Here is an 18,760-nt window from a genome sequence, read left to right on the forward strand (position 1 = left end):
GGGAGAAGGGAGCGGGGGGGAAGTACAAACTGATCTTTGTAAGAAAGAGTAGCTGGGATTGCAAGCCTTGCATATGTTACAGCACATCATTAATAACAGTGATCAAAAGCACGGGAACATCTCGGCAGCTGCAGCGAATTATTGGAGAAATTGGAATTTTCAAATGAGCTCACACTTAAGGGAAAAAAAAAGGGGGGGAAAAAAATAAAAACCAAGGGCAGCGTGCACTGGGGTCAGGTCACTCTGCTGAGACACGGGATAATCCCAAGAGGTAGAGAAAGGGCTGGAGGAAAAAGCCAATTTAGGAAAAATACGGGAGGAAAACCCCAGAGCAGCGTGGAGGGATTTGGGATGGAGAGGAGTGTGCAGCACAGCCGGGAGCTTTTCCCTGCTGGAGAAAAGTGGGGCTGGGAATGTGGGGGATCCGTGCAAGTGTCCAGGCTGGACAAGGTCCGGGTCAAGGTGAGCTCCGTGATTCCTTCGTGCCAGAGGCGCCTCCAGGAGACGGCAGGGGAAGGGCAGCTCATCCCTCCAGGGATTCTTTTCCTCCCGTGAGATTCGGTGCATCCACGGCTTTGCTTTGGAACTGGGAGGGAGCATCCCCCACAACGGAGGTTTTATTTAGGGCCGGAACCGGGCCGAGCAAGAATTCCATTGAGGAGCAGATAAAGCTTTGCTGGGAGTGGCCAGCACCCCTGAGCAGCCATTCCCCATATCCAAAGTGAACCCGCAGGGCCCGATCCCTGTGGATCCTTTGGAATTAATTGGTGCTTTGCCCACGCCGGGACTGGCTGTGGAGAGAGCCGTGCTCAGCAGGAGCTGAAGGTGACGCGAGGAAACTCTTTAAAGATCGAGGTTTGATCTGGAAATAAAAGCCGCACTCCCGAGCCCCCTCCCTTTCCAAGGCATGTTTTTCTAATTCCAAGCAGCTCCGACGGCTCGGGTTACACATCTGCCTCCCGCGTGTGATGTCGCAGCAGTAAAAGTACAGGTGTCCGGGCTTTAAAGGAACCATTTCCAAAAGGAACCGTGCCTGGGCCTCCCTGTCCCTGTGTTCCCAGCACGGCAGCGAGGGGGTTAAACGGCAGAGAAGGGCTGCTCGTGACTTCCGTGCTCTTCCATCTGCTGGGAACCCTGAAAGCCATTTGGAAATGAATTTTTTACTTTAGTGCGCGCAGCCACGGCCGCATCCCGCGCACACAGCTTGGGCTGTGCTCCCACATGTCTGCGGCGATGGGCTGGGCTCCGGTGATTTCAAAGGCAGCAAAGTGGCATCATTAAGTATGTATGGCCATCCTGCCCGTCCCGCACTTTATCCCATAATTATCATCACATTAGCTTGGTAAATAATGTTGACACATGGTTCCAGAACAGCTGGAGAGTGTCCGTGTGACACCCGCGGCATCGGAGCTCAGCTCCGAGGAGAAAAGCAGGACGAGCCGACTGCTCTGCTCCCCTCCCCGGCACCGAGGGGAAAACTCTCCTTTGCCATAAAATCCAACAATCCCGGGTTCCGATCCGGGAGAGGGGCGAGGCGCTCATTAATCATCCGAGTGCGGAGCAGCGATTCGCACATTAATTTAATTAGACCTCATTTGTTCAGGTGAAAGGCACGCTATTCCCGGCCCGGCACATGTGGCTCCGTGTAAGAGTCAGGATCGATTATGGGATTGACTTTGTGGGATTTCTGTCGGCATTCCCATCCCAAATTCCAACTCTGCTTTTAAAGCTGCAACATCGGGGATCTGAGGCTGGGATCCTGCTTTGGGAAAACCTCACAAACCCTTTGGGACAGAGCAAGGAAAGGGCAAATCTGGCAGGTTGGAGCTCTGAAGAAAGGCTTTGTTCGAGGAATTTTGGTGATTTCATATCTGGAATTCGGGTTTGTGGCAGCAGGACAGCAGGAATTGCTCCGTGCTCCCCAAGGTCCTGCCTTTCCCCAGGGGCATCCCTGCACGACTGGGACATCCCTGGGAATGAAGCAGCACAGCCCTCTCTAAACTCCATTTTGTCACTCATTTCCAGGGGAAAAAAAGGAGATGATGCCTCCAAGTGAATCATTTCTATTTTCAGCAAAAATCGCCCTTTTGGTCCAAGAGCTGCATCCTTTGGAGTAGCCACTGGATTAAAAGGACAAACCTGGGTATTTAACTGACAAGGCAAAAAAATGTTAATCCTGCTTGTGGGATACAGAGAGAAAAAAGCTGCTGGGAACAAAACCCCGTTTTCTTTTCCTCTGCATGGAGGTAAATCCCAGGGAATGGGAATATTGCAAGGCCCATAATCTTATTTACATTCGGAGCATGACTCCAGCTCCCAGTACATTGCAGACATCTGTCAGACAAACAGACACGACTCCACAAAGATATTTCAAATTCTCTTCCCTTAAAAGCTAAGGAAGCTGTTTGGGGATTTTGGCAGGATAGCTGGGATCTGACATGTCTTTTTTTCCGGCTTTTTTTCCCCATTTGTTCTTTTTTTTTTTTTTTTTTCCCCTGAAGCAGATGATTTCTTTGGCTTCCTACAAGCAAGCTTAAGGAATTGGGTTTGCTGGAGTATTTGTTACCAAAATTGAAGTGCTAACTCGTGGCCTGAGCTAATTTGTTGGGAATTTCCACTTGGAATGTTCTCCTCTGTCCATGCCATGCACTTTCAGGTGTATTTGAAAGAATTTTTTTTCCCTCAGAAATGAATTTAACCCGACTCAGGTCAGGACTCAAACCCACTGTAGGTGCTCCTGCTTCATCCCAGGGACACACACGGGATTTGAGGGATAAAAAAATCAGCAAGCTGGGGATAATCAACATTTCCTAAATGATTCCTAAAGATAATCAGCATTTTCCTAAAGATAAGCAGGAGCCGAGCTGCTCTCCCAGCCTGTTTTCAGCTGCTCCACACAATATTGCTGCATAATTTGGAGTGTCTCCTCTCCAGTTTTTTGGATGCGAGACTTAGCAACAGGGAAAGGTGCTAAAGAGAGACAAAACTTGTGTGGGTGGCTGGAGATTAGCCATTTGGAATTCTCTCCTTTGCTTTGTGCCACAAACTCTTTGGCTGTTCCCTCTCCCGGGGCCGGCCTCGTGATCCCATTGTCCCTTATTGTCACCTCTGCTCCTCGTCCTGCCACATCCCCCCCCTCCAGGGATGCAATCCTGGACTTTGGAAAAGACATCGGAGAGCTTTGGATCACTCCTCGTGTGCCACATCCCTGTGGTTTTGGAACAATTCCATTATCCCGGGCTGGAAATTCTTTCCACGGTGGAGTTTTCCCTAAAATCCAGCCTAAAATCCCCCTGGCACAGCCTTTGTGTCTGTCCCTGCTCCTTGGGAGATGAGGGAGAAGAGAGCACCCAAATCCAGGCCCAAACCTCTGAAATTCCTTCTTTTCATTGGGATAAAACCAAATCCAGGCCCAAACCTCTGAAATTCCTTCTTTATGAAACCAAATCCAGGCCCAAACCTCTGAAATTCCTTTTCTGCATTGGGATGAAACCAAATCCAGCCCAAACCTCTGAAATTCCTTCTTTGCATTGGGATAAAACCAAATCCAGCCCAAACCTCTGAAATTCCTTCTTTTCACTGAGATAAAACCTGGAGCTGCAGGTTTTCAGCACCATTAAATATTCCCTTCATTCCCAAATCCAAATAGGAATTGAAACACAAAACCAAACAGGGATGTATAAAAATCATTGATTCACAATATTGAAATTCCAGCTTACCTCCAATTAGCCAGCTTCCCAATATTTGAACAGAAGACCATTTTAATGCAATTACAAACACATTTTCAGCATTGGAATTCTGTGCATAATTAGCTCCCTATTAAAGTATTTATGGAGCCCTTTTTCCATCCGAAACAGCGAAAGCCAGAGCATTTTATTCCTTACTGTTACAATAATTAACTATGCAAGGAGAACAGCATATTAATAGAGGATAATTTGTTTACATTGAAAAGAAAATTGTGCTAGATTAGCATAGCAAAAGACTATTTCCATATCCAGGCAGGAATGTTCAGGCCTAATAGCAATTTCCAGTGTCGTTAAGGAATATTATTAATAAAGTAATACAGTGTAATTCCCTTTGCCCCTGCCATATTTCACAATGTCCTTAATTAGGGCTAATTCCAGCGAGACTCATTTGGGGGTTATTACACTGGGAATCTTAAATACAACCTTTGGTAACGAGGAGGCTGCAAAATTCCTGGGAATGGAGAATTAGGATGGAGGCAAAGGAATGGGAAGCTGAGCTGGGAGAATCCTGGAAAAACTCACTCAGGGCATGGGCTGAATTCTTGGAATTTTTGGGCTTCATATTCCCTTGAAGTCAACAGAATTCCAGACAAGGTTCTTCCTTCCATGAATAATCAGGACGTTTCCTGCTCCCACATTTGGGTTGGGACTTCATGGGAATGCCAGGCCCAAAATGTGGGAATAGCTGAGGTCAGGAAGGAGCTCCCAGCCCATCCCATCCCATCCCATCCCATCCCATCCCATCCCATCCCATCCCATCCCATCCCATCCCATCCCATCCCACCCTCTGCCATGGCAGGGACACCTCCACCATCCCAGGGTGCTCCAAATCCCATCCTTGGCCACTGCCAGGATGGGATAACTCACAATGACCCACCAAAATATCGATAACAATTATCTCTCCAAATTAATCCGAAGGGGGGGGTGGTGTCCAGAGAGGCAGCCCAGTGGGAAACAGGGGTGGTTTGCTCCACCCAAACACTAAAAAAGCAGCAGCAGAAGAAGGAGCTGGGAGCTGCAGCTCCCACCCACAGATGGTTAATATTCATATGGAGCTGGCAGCAGCCGGAGCAGCTGAGCCCTGAACCAGAGCTGGCAGCCTCGGGCTCTGCCCCTTCCAACCACACGGAGCTCTGGGAAAACGGGAGAGGAGCAGGGAAAGGGGATTCTGGGACAGCCTCAGCCCCTCTGAGCCCACCTTTGGGGCCAGCCTTGGATAAGGGGAGCAGCTGAGGCTGAACAAGGCAAAAATCCCTTCCTGTATCCCAATTTAAATTCCTCTCGTCCTATCCCTCCATCCTCCACTTCCCCAGATCAGCTTTTTCCCCCCTGCACAATTCCGAGGCCAATTTTCTTTCCTTCCTCTCTTTTGACATGTGCCCCGTGTCTGGGAATGAGCAAGGTGTTCCTTCAGTGGGATTTTTTATTTTTTTTGGGGAAGAGTTTGGCACCGGTTGTGTCTGGCACGACACAGCACAGGCTGTTGGGAGCTCGGGAAATGTGGGATGTAAGAACATGGATTCGTTCAAATGACTCCTGTGCTTTAGGATTTTAGGGATTTTTTATGAGGAGACAAATAGTGCAAAGACTGAGAAACGGTTTTTATTCAGATTATTCCTGCTCAGCACCTCCCCGGGAAAATCCTCCTGGATATTTGTGTCCTCACACTTCCAGCACCCCAAATAACCCGGCAGGATGAGGGGCTGGGAACACTTTTCAATATTCCCAGCAGCATTTTCCACTCCTTTCCCTTCATCCCTTTGTGCATGCAGCATTCCAAGTTGGATTTTTTTCCCCCATTTTTCCAAGAGATGCCCCTCCCTCCCCGTGCCAGGGAAAAAGTGCCTCTGGCAGCAGCACTTCCCAAATGCCATTTTCCAAAGGAAAGAGCAGCGCTGTCACGTGGCTGCAGCTCTCCATCCTTACAGCTTTTATTCCCAAAAAAAAACCCCCAAACCAGGCAGAATTATCAATCCAGAATTCATGTGCAGGTTGGGATCTCTTGTCCCAAATCCCAGCCCCGTTCCCATCCCAGCTCCACCTCACACGTGCACATCCCCCCCAAAAACAGCAACAATAAATCCTCTGTCTTCTCCTTTGCAGGATGTTTGTCATCTTTTGATCCCGTGCCAGGAAAACACAGAATTGTGGGAGAGCACAGCTCCCAAACTGATCCCTGCTCTTCACAGCAAGTGCATTCCAGAAAGATCCACGCTCCAAAAGAGGCAGGACAGGCAGGGAAAAACAGGTAAATAAATAAACTGCAAACAGCAGCAGCTTCAGCAACCCAGGAATTTCCTTCTTGCAGGAATTTGGAATGAAATGAAAGCTGTAAATGCCATGTAAAATGTTAAATCAGTATTTAAAACTTCATCATTTTGCACTCCTGCCCCAGCAGAATTCCCCATTTTTCTCAGCAGATTTCCCTATTGCTGACCAGGTTGGAAATCGTTATGTTCATTCTTTATTTTCATTCTTTATTTTCATTCTTTATTTTCATTCTTTATTTTCATTCTTTTCAAACCTGAATAAAACTGTCCCTTCCCCTCCCTCCAAGGGCAGATTCCTCCATGAAATCCCTGACGTTTCATCTCAGGGAAAGGAAAGGCTCTGTGTGTCCTTGGAGAGGCTCTCACAATTCCCTGGGAATTTCCTGGAAAAAAATCCCAGTGCCTGGAATACCTGGGACTCTCCCTGGAGATAACACCAAAATATCCCAGGACACCGAGATTCCAACCCCAAATTCCCAAAGCTTCTCCAGGACAGGAGGAGACAAACAAAGTCAGCAGTGACTTTAAATGCTCAGGAAGGAATAAGTTAAAATGAAGGAGTTCAAATATGACGTGGAATTATTTAATCCTGGTGATGGATGTCCCTTCTGTGACATAAACGTTATTTACAGACGCTCCCCTTGATTGCTCCTTGGATTTTTTTTAATTACCGGGTTCCCAAAATTCAATTAGCAGATATTGTGGGCAATAGAAGTGTAAATAAAAGAAACTCAATTAATAATGTGCTTAGTCCAGCAAAGCTAAATCAAAGCAGGGAATGGATGGACACTCCCAGCTCCAGCCCTTACTGGGGTTCCTCCTTGTGGCTTTTTCCATCAAAAACTCCCAGGGACAGCAGGAAATGTGGGAAGCAGGTTTCCACTGCAAGGCACGCATGTTTCAGCCCAAATATTTTGTGTTTTCACCTCCTCCTGTCAACATTGTAAACACAAATATTTCTGCTCGTAGCTCTCTTGTCCTGTCTGGAAATTCAGAGCAGGAGGCTGCAGATGAAGAAATCCCACGGCACTGGATGTGATTCCAAAAGGAAACCTGGAAAGAATGTTTTCAAATGGGAGCAAAACATTTTTGTTCTGAGTTATATTCACACAAAAGGCAGGATTTAATAACACAGGGAGAAATAAAACCCCAAAATCCTTTCCCTTTCCTTTCCTTTCCTTTCCTTTCCTTTCCTTTCCTTTCCTTTCCTTTCCTTTCCTTTCCTTTCCTTTCCTTTCCTTTCCTTTCCTTTCCTTTCCTTTCCTTTCCTTTCCTTTCCTTTCCTTTCCTTTCCTTTCCTTTCCTTTCCTTTCCTTTCCTTTCCTTTCCTTTCCTTTCCTTTCCTTTCCTTTCCTTTCCTTTCCTTTCCATTTCCTTTCCTTTCCATTTTTCCCTTTCCCCTTTTCCTTCCCATAAACTTCCAAGGGGAAAAACCCTACAAAAGCAGCTTTAGAGAAAAGTTTGAGGATGTCTGAGGGCAGCCAGGGGGGTTATGGCAGAATTTTCTTTGTGTTTCCATAAAAACCATTCCAGATGGTGCTGCAGAGGAATTCCCTCCCAGACCAGGTGCAGGATAGTCTGGATTTGGTTTGTGGGATGGAAGGAAAAACTTATTACAGGAAAAAAAAAAACAAACAAAAAACCCTCCAAATGAAGGAATTGCTGAGAAAAAGTGAAATTCTAAAGGTGGAAAAGGGAAATCGAGTTTATTTACACTGAAATTAGTGCAGTTCAATCCCTGTGCCAGGTCAGGAGTGAAGGACGAGGGGAAATAGAGACAAGAGGGATTTATTATTAAATTAAAATCACTTAATTACTGCAAATGTTAAATATGCACTTTTCTGCCATTTCAAGGATGTTTTTCCCCCAAATTACAATGAATTGTCCACTTGGAATTCCCCCTCCTCCAGCAGCAGGTAAATGTCAGCCCTAAATTAAAGTTAACTTCAGAAAAAAAAAAAAAAAAAAGATTTAATTAGAATCAATAAAGCACCTTTTATTGGAGTTTTCCAAACACAAGGAACCTGAAACCTTCAGAGGTTTTCACAGCTTGGGGTCAAAGGGGAGCACCTGGATGAGGAACCCTGGGATGAAATCCAGAAAAAAAATCTCCTTGATTCAGCCCAGATGAGAAGAGACCCATCCCCAATCCTTTGGTCTTGCTGGGGTTTTTTTGGTTTTTTTTTTTGGGCTCCATCCGAGCTGGGAGGTAAAAAAAAAAAAAAAAAATAAAAAATTGGGAGGTGCCTTTCAGTCCAATTTGGAATTAGGTGTGATTTGCTCAGGAATTTCCCAGCAGACATCAGGGGGAATTAATGCTGTGATCAATGAGATCAAAATCATTCCCTTGGGATTTCCAAGGGAATTCTGCCCTTAATCCTCTTGTTGGGCACTTCCACAAAAACTCCTCAATGAGGACAAGGAGACAGTGGGAGAAATCCCAAACGTGCAGGGGGGGATTCTCCTGCAGCTCAGCCCAGGGCAGGGAGCAGCTCCCAAATTCCCCCCACAGCAGCTCCCTCCTTGTCTGGACACATCCCTGTGGGATCCTGGATTATTTCACTCAAATTCCATTAATTCCCTGGGCTTCAGTCAGGATTTTATTGATATTTTCAATGAAATTCCCATTTCCAATTCCCAATATCAGGCTGGGGTTGGAGTCCAAAAGGGCTTTCCCAGCTTCATGATCCCACTGATCCCAGGGTGGATCCACACCAGGATCATCCCAAATCCCTGGAAATCCCACTGATCCCAGGGTGGATCCACTCTGAGATCATCCCAAATCCCTGGAAATCCCACTGATCCCAGGCTGGATCCTCACCAGGATCATCCCAAATCCCTGGAAATCCCACTGATCCCAGGCTGGATCCATGCTGGCATCATCCCAAATCCCTGGAAATCCCACTGATCCCAGGCTGGATCCACGCCGGGATCATCCCAAATCCCTGGAAATCCCACTGATCCCAGGCTGGATCCTCACCAGGATCATCCCAAATCCCAGCAGCACCCCCCTTGGAAATCCCACTGGAAAATTCAGGATTTGATTTTTTCCAGGGAAAAGAGGATCAGTGGGAGCTCCTCTTTTCCATGAGTGACTCCATCAGCTGCTCCTGCAGGAAGTGATGGGATTTTTGGGATTTTCCCATTTGCAGGAATGCTCATCCCAAATTCACAGATGGAGGCAGCCCCACCTGGGATCCAGCAGGATTGACTCCACAAGCCCAGAAGGTGGAACACAGCACAGGGTGGGAATTGTCTTGCAGTGTCATACACGAGAAATTTGTAAATAATTCATGGAAATTTATAATTCCATGAGTTCTTCCAACCCAGGCCAAAAGCTGGAGCCTGGAGGAATTTCCCTCCAAACCACTACACGTGTCAGGCTGGGAGCCCAGGGATGAATATTTTAAGGACAACAATTTCTTTTTCCCATTTTTTCCTAGGAATAACCCAAACTGCTGCACTGGAAAAATCAGTCCCAGTGGGTTTTCAAATTCCTCAGGAAATGGGATTTCCCTACCTCTTTCCTATTTTGGGATGGTTTTTAAGATTCCCTCTCTGATGTTTTATATTTCCTGAGCTGCTAGGCAGGATTATCAATCCCAATTTGGAATTTACCATTTCTTACCTGCTCTGGAATGAACAGGACAAGGTGACAATCCAGGGCACAAATTGTGACAGGACACCAGAAAGAGCAATTTGCCCAGGGAAAAGATTTTTGGAGGTGTCCAAGGAAGTCACAACTTGCACCCTGTAATCCTGGAGGTGTTTCCAGCTCAGCCATCCTGCCATTTGTGATTCCAGGAGGAAGGAAGTGCTGAGGGACATTTCAGACCCCCAGCTTTGGGCAGGAATTCCCAGCCCTGGAAAAACCTCTCCTCATTCTTTTGTGTCCCTCACTTGTTACTGTGCATATTGAGCTGTTCCAGCAGGAAATTGCATTTGCATCTTGTGTGGCACAAGCATGTTGTGAATATCATAAAAACACATATGGTCATAAAGGCTGGGAGAGAAGGCGATAAAAGTGACATTTAGGGAACAGCTTTGGGAAAGGCAAAACATGTTCAGGGAGCTGCTTTTGTGCAGCTCCTCCCTGAGAAACATTCTCACAAGGCTTTTGCAGCAAACTTCTTAATTCTGTGGCAAGCTCCTTAATTTTTTGGTGCAAATTTACTCAGTTTCATTCTACAAAATTATCTTTTTTTGTTCAAGCTTCTTAATTTATTTTTTTCCTAAGTAATGTATTAACTCGTTTCAAACTTGAGAGATTTTTTTTCCTTTGCTTTTGGAGCTTGAAGTTCCTGGAATATCCTGGAAGAAAGTCAGGAGCCCATCAGCCTTTCCTAAAAGTTGAATTTCCCAGCAGTTTTAAGTGCAACTCTTGAATTTTGGGATGCTACAAAATGGGATTTCATCACTTGGACATCAGGAGGTTCATTGTGGGATGGGAATATCCCTGAATTCAGCTTTTGCCTGCCTCAGTTGGGTTTATACTGCAATTCTGGACAGCAGAAACCTGTGAGCATCATGAAATATTAACTTCAAACAAGGAAAAATAAATAGCAGGGAAAAGATTTTCATGACAGCTCCCAGCTCCTGGATGGAAAAGCAGGATAGAAAGCTCACATCAAACTATTCCAAATTTTTTTTTTTTTTTCCTCTGTCTGGATGCTCCCTGTCAGGGCCAGGTCCATCCCCATCCCCTTGGAGCTGCTTTTCCATCCCTCCTGATCCTGGGCAACATCTCGGGCAGGATGCCTGCGAATCCTCACCGTGTGCTCCCAGCAGGGAATTCATTCCAATTTTCCAGGGCTGTAAACTGCATCCCTTTTATCTGGAGCCTTTAGCAGGCAGATCTGTGACAGCAGATCCGATGGGAGCGTGCTATGCCATAAATCCTCCCAAAATGTTCCTTGCCTCACAAATGACGGGGCTGATTCATGCTCCAAAGGCGGATTTGCAGCTCCTGCCAAGTCGCCATGGCTCCCTTCTGCTTGGAATGAGCGGGAGAAGTGTCTACCAAGGCAAGGAGCTCTGCATCACACCCGTGGGGAGGAGGAGGAGGAGGAAGAGGAGGAGGAGGAAGCCTCACAGGCAGCTCCAAATCTCCTGTTTTCCCCGAGGATTTCACTCCCCTGCAGCCGGGGCAGCCTCTCCCAGGGGTGTCTGAATTCCGTTCTGCTCCCCCTGTTTTCCTAAGGTTGTACAAATTGGGGATGGGCACCGTGGAGGGAAGGGAAGGATCCAGCGGCAAAGCTGCAGAGGGCTTTGCTTCCCTTCCGAGCCATTCCAAAGTCACAGGAATTGCCGGGACAAGGTGATTCCTTCCCTAAGATGCAATTCCCTCCCCTCCCCGCTTCCCCGGGCGCTGAGGAGAGACTCAGGAAAAAAAAGGAGGAGCCCGCAGGGTTGGGGAATTCACAGCCTCACAAAGTTGTGACTTGCAGAAGAAGCACGAGGTAAGAGGGGGACGCTGCTGTCGGCAGCCTTTTCCCGGCAGCTCCCATGCCGGTGTAACTCTTCCCCCTAGTTTCCACTCATGGAATAGTTGCTGCACACACAGCCTTTGCTGCCTTCAGGGTGGGGAGGAGCTGCAGAAACGAGAAGGAGGAAGGCTGGAGGATGGGGACAGAGATGGCACACACGTCCCCCCAGAGCTCCGGGATTCGATTCCCGGCAGCTCAACATCGGCGATTGTTGCTTGTCCCTTGAAGAGAAGCAGCTCCCGGGAGCGAACAAAAGCATTTCGGAGCGGGGAAATGCAGGAGGGGCAGGCACTGGGGTCACTGCCCCGCTCATTCCCACTGCCTTGCACACGATTTTCACGTGGATGTGGGGAGCTGCTCCTCCCAGACTTCGCTTTTGTCGTTTTGGGAAGTGTTTGTGCTGCAGATGGAGAGCTGGCACTGGCAGCACCTCCCTTCCTGTTTAATTACAGCAGCCATTGGAGCCGCAGCTTTGCAGATTTTCCCCGTGCAATTCCCATTAAAAGTGACCCGGATCAAGCGCTGACAATTCCTCCTTCCTTCCATCATCACAAACCATCCAAAGGAGGGAATGACACAGGAAGTGGAATATCAAATTTTAGCAAATCACCTTCTCCTGAAGAGTTTGGGAGTGGGAAAGATGTTTGAAAATCAGCAAGGATTAAAGGGGCAAGGAGGAAGAGGCAGAGCTGGAGAGGGCTGGCAGTGATGGTTCACCGGGAGGAGATGTTTTATGGGATGAGATCTCCACAGGAAGGAGACTCCATCCCAGTATCCACAAACCCCAGCTGTGATTCCTGCTCCCCTTCCCACCCATGGCATGGGCTGCAATAAATCTAATTTATATCCACGGGGGTTTCTGGGGCTGGGAGCTCCAGGTGGCTGAAGGATGAGGGTGCCCACATCCATGGCCCTGCAGAGAATCCAAACCCATCCCTTTTTCAATTTTCAAACAACCCTTCTGTGCTCTCCTTTTTCCAGGAATGAAAAATGTTCCCAGCTTAGTGGGATTAAAAAACAAAGTCCAGCCCAAAGATCCTGGCAGGCAGTGCTGGAATGGGAATGGGATGGGAATGGAATGGGAATGGGAATGGGAAGGGGATGGGATGGGGATGGGAATGGAAATGGGATGGAGATCTGTGACTCCAGAGCTCTTGCTGGGCTCTTTCCATGCTCAGTAGGTTCCCAGTGCCTTTTGGTGCTGCTGTCTCTCTTGGTTGCTGGTCCAGGATTGCAAATTGGAATGAGAGAAAGAGGATTGGGATGAAAATGAGATGAGGGAAATCAAAAAGAAGAGGGAATGGTGCTTTGGAAGGCTGTTGAGTGTCAGATCTCCCGTGCTGTTTGTGCTGAGACAATAAATCCATGGTGCATTCCAGACTAGGGCAGTGCAGAGGGGAATCCCCCCCTTCCCTGGGCAGGGAATTATTCAGGATGGAAACGATTGCCCCATGGAAGGGGTGCCCAGGGAGGTTTGCAGTGCCCAAGATGTGGCTGGGGACAAGGTGGGATGGACTCCAAGATGCTCTTGGAGCTCTTTTCCAACTGAACTGACTCTGGAATTCTGGGCTCCTCGTGTCCAGCCCTCATCCAAAGAACAGGCCCCGTGTTCAGGCAGCTCTGGGATCCTTGGGGAAGACTCCAATGTTTTCTTTGAGGGACTGGGAATTCCTGTTGTGTTTTGTTTGTTTTGCTCCTTCTCAGCAATATTGTTTTTCCCTGGTGCCTCAGGAACTTCTCCTGACCATCTGCACCGTTCCCATTCCCACTTATCTGCCAAAGCCCTTTGGATTTTTTTTTTTATTTTTTTTTGTAAGCTCAGGAAAAGCCTGTGGAAGCAGCGTTCCCAGGAGGGGAAAAGGAAGCACAGGGAGCTCTCCATCCCAGCCCCATCCCACAATGCTCTTTCAGAGGCTCATAATGAAGCCATTGAGAACACGGAGTTATTTGGAAAACTCGGGGCTGGGAGGAATCTGTGCCTGTTGGGGTTGAGTCACGCCTTGGCAGAGGCCAGCACTGCACAGATTTCCTTTTTTTTTTCTTTTCTTTTTTTAAGTGCACTTTTCTTTTCCAGATCCACAGACAAGGGACCTTTATCAGCTTGAACTTCATCTCCACCCCACAAAAGCTGCCCCCGGCCCCATCCTGCCAGAGGAAACTTCCAGAAGGTTTTCATTTGGGGACTTGGAGCTTCCAGTGGCTGCACTCTCATCCCAGTTGGAACTTTGTCCCAGGCCTGCTTATCTCCAGCCTGAAATTCCTTGGCTGCAGCTTCCCCCCCTGGATGTCAGTGCAGGATGAAGGGATGCATTCCAATCTCTCCATTGGCAGGTGTGTGAAATCCTCTGGTTTCTTGTATTTCCTGATAAAATTGCAGGTTTTCCTGAGGGAATTTTGGTGTTGAAGCAGTGGACAACACACCACATATTCCTTGAACCCTTCCTTGGTTCCACAATATCCACACTCAGGTCCTGCAGAGGGGGAAAAAAGTTCCATTTTTAGGTTCTCCAAAAAATCCTACATCCCACAGCTCCTGAGGCATCTAATGCACAGCCATCCCCACCCAGCTAAGGCTGCTCCCTCCATCCTCCATCCCACAAAACCAAAGGAAAAACTGCTCTTCCCAATTTCCTCTGTTGATTGGGAATTGTGGACTTGGAGCCCCAATTCCTGCAGGTGAGAAGTTCTGGGCTGGGCGTGGGGATTGTTGTGGAAGAGCTGCCGGGATCAGGCACAGATGGGAGACACAGAGCTGTCAGAACGAGCCTGGATTGGAAAATGTTATAATTGGGATGGTAAACAAGTTCACAAGGACCCTATTGAGGCAAGGCATTGCCATGGTAACCACCCAGAAAAGTCTGGGAATGAGGAAAGGATCGATGAGAGGGAAGGGGCCGGGGAATGAGGGCTCTGGGATGTGCTCCAAGCCTGCCCTGCTCTGCAGGGAAACTCTGCTGGGATGGAAGAGTGGCACAGGGCTGGGAAATTGCTGCTTTGCTGCAGGAATTCTTTGGGGGAACATTTCCCTGGGCCAGGGCAGGACAGCTCTGCCTCAGCTCCCCCCAGTGCTGGCACAACACTCAGGAGTTGGGGGCATTTTTGGGGTGCAGGTGATTTCCCAACATCAGAAATCAATCCTGTGATTTTTCCAGCAATTCCCCCCCCTCCCTCTGCAGCACACATCTCCCACTTTTAAACTTCAACTTTTAGTTGAAGGTGAGCAAACAAGAAAGTAAAAAATCCCGCAATCAAAGCAAGCTTTGCAACTTGATACTCCACAAGAGTGTTTTTAAAGCTTTATTTTAAAAAAATTTATTAATCAGCTACTTGTCTTTAATGGGATAATACTCCACATTCCAAGATGGATGCAGCAATTTTCCTGACTCCAATAAAACAATAAAATTTGTTTATAGGCCCAAAGAAATGTTAAAGGCCACTGAAAGCCTCAGAACAAATCTTTTTTAAGTGGCAGGGCTGCAGCCCAGGGCAAAGGACACCAGAAGGAGTTGGACATCTTCAAATAATCAGGAATTGGATTTGGAATCCATGTGCTGAGCTGAGGTGGGCCTGGGCTTGCCTTCCTTGGGTGCCTAAACCCCGGATTCCAGGGCTGCAACAGCAGATTTCTCACCCTCTGGGGTGGGAGAGCAGCTTATTTGGGAGGAATAAATAAGGAAAAATCCTTTAAATCCAGCTGCTTTCTTGCTGGGAATCAGTGGGTTTGGAATTTTCCAGAAGTGGAGGGAACACGTGGGCTTGGTGCTGCTCAGCTCAGATTTTTCCATCCCTCTCCCAGCTGCACAGCAGCACTATCCATCATTTTTTCAGGAGCTGCAATCTCTTCCAATCCCAATGAATTGCTGGGACAGATCTTTAATAATAACCAGGCACCAAGAGCTGGGAGATTTCATTGATTCTGGCACAGCACACTCGGGCAGGACCATATGGAGCTGTCTCTGCTGAATTTGGTGGAGTTACTGGGGTGAAACAAGCAGGGATTTTATTCCTCATGCTCTTCAATTATGCCACGGATTGGATTGTGCTGCAAACTCAGAGAGCTCATCTGGGCACAGCAATCAGCCCTGAGGAGAGGAGCAAAAACACCACTGGGGCTGAACGTTCCCTAAAGCTGCCAGTGGGAGCAGAGCCCTCAGGATGTCACCTCTGGGTGCCAGGTTCTGTTCTGTGGGCTGGGAGAGAGAGGGGGGGGGAAAAGGATATCCAAGAATTCCTTGTGGATTTTCCACTTTGCCATCATTACCTGGGAAATGAAGGAAGCTGCTCGTTCACAGAGAACCTTACAGCTCCTCCTGTTCCCATGGCAGGGACATTTTCCTGTCCCAAACATTGTCCCAAACCCTGGCCTGGGACACTGCCAGGGAGTCACAGCCTCTCTGGCCAAGCCACATCCAAACTTCTCCCTGCCAAATGGACTGCAGGTGAACCAAAATGCCCTTTTTGGTGCCCGAGGCCTGATGGAAAATGACATTTCTTATTGCAGAGGGGTGCCAAAGGCATCAAGACATTGTGAACAGGCAGAGTGTGATCCCTGCTCCTGCCTCTCCCAGCCATCAATAATAGAACAATTCCCATTCCCATTCCATTATGGGCTAATAATGAGTTATGGATAAAGCCACCACGTCCTGTGGAAAAAGCAGGATCTGGGTTGATTATTAGAGGCTCAAATCAAGAGATTGATGCCCAAAGCCAGCCTAATTAGCAGGAGTCTATTGGAGAGGAAGCTGAGCATGCTGCTCCAGCACTGCCAAATGAAATTAAGGCCCAATTATTGATAAATGAAGAGTGGTTTGTGCTGGAGCCTGGCCTGGAGTCGAGGAAATGCATCTGTCACTTGGGCTGCCCGGGAGTCACTCATGTGTGACACAGCATCCTGTGCAATTCCTGCTGCAGCTGCAGGCTGTGCTGGAGCTGCTGCCACGGCAGCCCCAGCAGGGGACACTGAGCTGGCCCCAGAGAGCCACCAGTGCCCTCTGTGCCACTTGATGAGTGCTGTAAAACGGGCACTGGGCTGCTTGAAATCCCTCATTTCCCCTGAATTCCATCATTCATTGGGGAACCCTTAACTGGGCTTGGGCTGTGACCACTTTTCATAAACCTTCCCTCAGAGCAAGAGTCTGTCCAGGCCGTTGTCAAATGGAAAATATTCAAGCACTGAGAGCAGAGGGAGGTTTTTTAGGATTTCTGGGGCTAAAGGAGGCTGCGGATGGCAGGGAAGAGCTGTAAGGAAAAAGGGAGGGTTAGAGGGGATTTTGGGAAGGAATTCCTGCCTGGGAGGGTGGGGAGACCTCTGGATCCCTGGCCCTGTCCAAGGCCAGGTTGGACATCAGGGTTTGGAGCAACCTCGTGGGGTGGAAGGAGCTGATCCTTAAAATCCCTCCCAGCCTAAAACATTCCAGAATTCCACAGCTCTGGGCAAGCTCTTGGCTTCAGAGGTCCCAAAATACCTCTGAGGATCTGGGATCACGCCTCAGGAAGTGCCTTTTCTCTCCTGAGAACACACTCTCAGACAGGCTGCTCCTTGTCACAGGTGTCACCACTTCCCAAGGACCCCCTGGCTTCTCATACCCAAACATTTTTGGAAATCTGCCCCAATTTAAAGTAGGGCAGGAAATGTCTGTTCATCTGTAAAAGCTGCAGATCCTTTCTGGAGACAAGGAGCCAGGTTTGCAAAGGATCATTTGGGTTCTTTGTGTCAGAGAGGCTGTGCCTGGATGCCAGCTTTGCACGGGGTTTGTTTGGTTTTGGTTTTTTTTTGTTTTTTTCCACCACTGTGGAATGGGGACAAGCTTGTCCAGAGAGGAGCCAGCCTGGCCTTTGGGGTCCATTCCATGATAAATCCCTGCCCAGTGAGGGTGGGTTCTGCACTGGGACATTTGGATTTCCCTTGCATTTGCACAGGAATCTTTCCTTTCCACAGGATGCAGTGAATGCCTCCCTCTCCAAATGTGCTCCCCTGGATTCCAAGCATTCCCATGTAAGATCCAAGCAATCCTTTCTGGAATATGGTTTTTTATTTTTTTTTTCCTCCTGCCATTTCTCCTGGTCCCTCTGAAGCAGAGAAATTATCCATGGATACTTGTCCCCCTGGAGCAGCACCAGGCCTGCAATCTAAGCTCCATTTCAAATATTAAAAATAACAGTGAAATGTAATTCCAGCTCCTCAGCCTAACTCGATTTGGGGCCGCCAGGAGAAGCTGGCTGCCATATGGAGATGTGCTGGCCATTCCTGCACCAGTCCCAGTCCCTCTGCAGCCTCCAGGACAATTCTGGGGGATTTTAGCCAGTTTTTATCTCCCTTGGGAGACAATGCCAGCCCCAATTCCAGCCTGAGCTGCTGGGATGGAGCAGAATCCAGGCCAGCACTGCAGCTGCTCCCAGCTCACCTTGTTTGTCCCCTGGGCTGTTCCACAGGGAAAAGCAGTTTTTGCTGAGGGCACAGTGACATTAATCCCATCCCAAAGACACATTCCCTGCTTTTTCCTGAATGCACAGCTCCAGGACAGGGTTGGGAGAAACCTGGGATGGATTCTGCCCATGGCACCTCCCCACCCAAACCGTGGCACATTTTCATGCTGCTAAGGCAGGGGATCTCTCATAAAAAGAGGAAAATATCTCTTTGTTGTTTAAAAAAGCACATCAACAAAACTCCTACATGAAAGAAAAGAACAGGAGGAAAACAAGCTGAGCTACAGAGACACAACAATCACTGAGGGCTGAGACCTTGGGAAGGAGCTGGAGCCCAGGGTGGGCTTGAAAACTCTCTCAAATGTCAGGGTGGCTTTTTTGATGCTTTTACATCCCCACCACAAAAACGAAGTGATGTGAGGACCCTTCGGGGTCCTTTATGGCACTCTGGGTATTGGGTTACATCAGCAGCACTTCCACTGATGCCAGGGATGTGCAAAACCAAAAGCACCCCGTGCTCTGCCTTTCCTTTGTGTCCCTGCCCATCCCAGGTGATTTGGGGCCGGGCAGGTGAAGGTGTGTATCACTGGTGGGTGGTTTTTAATTAGTGCACCACTTCATTACTGGTTTCGTGTCTTCACTTAGAGGCAGGATTACAAAATAACCACGATTTTAATTACATCCCTCAAATTGAGAAGATTTCTCCAAGGCCTCAGGTGAAAAGCAGTGTTCTCCAGAGGATCAAAAAGCACAGAAAGCTCAAAACCTTCAGGTTTTAGGTGTCCAAAAAGGTGTCCCTGGCCATGGCAGCTCCCTTGCAGCAGCCTGGGCT

General features: G+C 48.1%; 1 protein-coding gene across 1 annotated transcript in view; it reads left to right on the plus strand.

Moving 5' to 3' along the window:
* The first annotated feature begins 257 nt into the window (after positions 1-257).
* LOC148219966 (uncharacterized) overlaps positions 258-18,760 on the plus strand; it is a 61,401-nt gene continuing 42,898 nt past the window's right edge. The window contains exons 1-3 of the mRNA XM_088157036.1: positions 258-271; positions 5,850-5,994; positions 13,577-13,833. The gene's annotated coding sequence lies outside the window, so the exon portion shown is untranslated. The remainder of the gene's footprint in view (positions 272-5,849; positions 5,995-13,576; positions 13,834-18,760) is intronic.

This window comes from Sturnus vulgaris, chromosome Z (genome assembly GCF_052056855.1).
Source record: "Sturnus vulgaris isolate bStuVul1 chromosome Z, bStuVul1.hap1, whole genome shotgun sequence".
Taxonomy (NCBI): Eukaryota; Metazoa; Chordata; class Aves; order Passeriformes; family Sturnidae; genus Sturnus; species Sturnus vulgaris.